Source organism: Rutidosis leptorrhynchoides, chromosome 4 (assembly GCF_046630445.1).
Source record: "Rutidosis leptorrhynchoides isolate AG116_Rl617_1_P2 chromosome 4, CSIRO_AGI_Rlap_v1, whole genome shotgun sequence".
NCBI classification, from domain to species: domain Eukaryota; kingdom Viridiplantae; phylum Streptophyta; class Magnoliopsida; order Asterales; family Asteraceae; genus Rutidosis; species Rutidosis leptorrhynchoides.
The window spans coordinates 490,078,628-490,081,500 of record NC_092336.1 but is presented as its reverse complement, the minus strand read 5'-3'; the positions used below and the strand labels follow the sequence as shown (position 1 = coordinate 490,081,500).

The window sequence follows — 2,873 nt, the reverse complement described above, 5'->3', positions numbered from 1 at the left end:
CGAACATCTTCGAACCTTTAATAGGATCTGTACTCTATTTAAAATCAGAGAAATTGAGGATGAACAGATCTATATCATGTTGTTTCCCTGGACTTTAAAGGGAGAAGCCAAAGATTGGTTAGAATCGTTACCTGAAGGGGCGATTGACACATTGGATGTCTTAGTTGAAAATTTTCTTAAAAGATTCTTTCCGGCATCTAAAGCCGTGAGACCTCAAGGAGAAATTGTTACGTTCGCGCAAAAGCCAAATGAAACATTATATGAGGCGTGGACAAGATTCGAGAAGTTGTTGAGAGGATGTCCTCAACACAGTTTAGACACTTATCAAATAGTACAAATATTCTACCAAGGTGTTGACGTTGCTACACAAAAATACATCGACACAGTAGCTGGTGGTTCCATTATGAATAAAACCGCAACCAAAGCTCACAAGATTATTGATAATACAGCCTCTCACTCTCATGAGTGGCATCAGGAAAAAGATATTATTCATTCATCTAAAGTGGATAGAGCCGATTCTAGCCATGACTTTGATTTCGTTTCCGCAAAAATAGATGCTTTCGAAAGACGAATGGAAAAGATGACTAAATGTAATGACCTGACTTTTTTCGACTTGCTTTTGTGCCTTGTGTTTTTGCGAAACTGTGTATTTGTACGTACTGTGCAAATTTATACTCTTGATTCTTTAAATACATGGTTTACTTTCATTTATATTTTAAAATGTGCCTTAGAGTACGTAGGATACTTAACTTGATCACCGGATGCTTTATGACCGTTAGTGTCACTTAACGTTTTGAATAAACCGCGAACTGCGCACACGTTTAACTTTTGTCGTAATCGGAATATTATGACTAAGAAATATTAATTATTATTTTATAAAAATAATTACTTGGGTTTTTGGATGCTTAATTATGCGTAGTAATTTAATTATGCTTACTAGTTAGTCTTGTTGGACTTTCTACCTTGTTGGACTTAAGCCCACCCTACTCTAGCTAGTAGCCCATTTATTTAGCCCACTTATTAATTACTAGTGATCCAATAATAAGTAAGACAAATGCCCATTTATTAGAGGGAACATGCTAAGATTTGTGTCAAGTATTATCCATAATGTTGCATGGGATCCTAACATAAGCACCAACTTTAGACAACCATTAACCAAAAAGCAAACTTTTATCCCCCTTGTCCCCCTCCTAATTCACGGCCACCACCACCACCCTCACCCATCATTCACCTATAAATACTAGCCTCATTTCATCCATTTTACACTTGCTTTCATTTGTAATTCACACACACACTCACTTTCTAATTCTCTCTAGTTCTTTCTCTCTCTAAAAGTGTAAGTATTTTGAATTTTTCTTCTTCTTCTCCTTCTCATCATCACAAATTCATCATCATCATCATCATCATCATCATGAGTCTAGCTTTTTAGCTTTTGATCTTGATTACATCTTGTAGATTCAAACATGGATTTGAATCTTTCAAGAACATGGAAGATTCAAGCTTTCTACCTTTGAATTGTAATGACCCGGAATTTTCCGACCAAATTATACTTATGAGATTAATATTTACATAAATTAAACCATACCAACATGATAAGCAATCCAAATTGTTGAGACTTGTATTTTTGAAAAGAGTTTTACACAACGTTTGACCGTCCAATATGACCGATGATATCACGAACTATATAACATACGATAATTATACGTTTGTGTATATATATTTATTTATATATATTTAACATGATCTAAGGATGGTTTAATATCTCATTGTATGCTAATGACAATGAGTTATAAGTATATTTTGAAACTACTAACTTAAGTTTTCAAAACAATAACTATACGTAACATTCTTTGATATATATACTTATAATCTATAATGCTTATACATGTATCGTATATATAATGTATTTAATCACTTTTTAAGGACTTAAATACATAAAACAATATAAGTATATTCACAAAAGATAGCTATATTTGAATTCTCATTCCATTTCCTCAAGATTTCTATACGTATATCTAGGGTATATGTACCCGTATCATACCCAGCTTCTATACGTATTTACTATTGGTATATGAAATGTCCCGTTCTTATTGATTAAAAACGTTCCATATTAATTGATTTCGTTGCGAGGTTTTGACCTCTATATGAGACGTTTTTCAAAGACTGCATTCATTTTTAAAACAAACCATAACCTTTATTTCATAAATAAAGGTTTAAAAAGCTTTACGTAGATTATCAAATAATGATAATCTAAAATATCCTGTTTACACACGACCATTACATAATGGTTTACAATACAAATATGTTACATCGATATCAGTTTCTTGAATGCAGTTTTTACACAATATCATACAAACATGGACTCCAAATCTTGTCCTTATTTTAGTATGCAACAGCGGAAGCTCTTAATATTCACCTGAGAATAAACATGCTTTAAACGTCAACAAAAATGTTGGTGAGTTATAGGTTTAACCTATATATATCAAATCGTAACAATAGACCACAAGATTTCATATTTCAATACACATCCCATACATAGAGATAAAAATCATTCATATGGTGAACACCTGGTAACCGACAATAACAAGATGCATATATAAGAATATCCCCATCATTCCGGGACACCCTTCGGATATGATATAAATTTCGAAGTACTAAAGCATCCGGTACTTTGGATGGGGTTTGTTAGGCCCAATAGATCTATCTTTAGGATTCGCGTCAATTAGGGTGTCTGTTCCCTAATTCTTAGATTACCAGACTTAATAAAAAGGGGCATATTCGATTTTGATAATTCAACCATAGAATGTAGTTTCACGTACTTGTGTCTATTTTGTAAATCATTTATAAAACCTGCATGTATTCTCATCCCAAAA

At 32.9% G+C, this 2,873-nt stretch overlaps 1 non-coding gene across 1 annotated transcript; it reads right to left on the bottom strand.

Moving 5' to 3' along the window:
• Window positions 1–208: 208 nt before the first annotated feature.
• LOC139846045 (small nucleolar RNA R71) lies at window positions 209–315 on the bottom strand. The gene has a single exon (XR_011758791.1). It is a non-coding gene; the product is annotated as a small nucleolar RNA R71 (small nucleolar RNA).
• Between the last annotated feature and the right edge of the window lie 2,558 nt (window positions 316–2,873).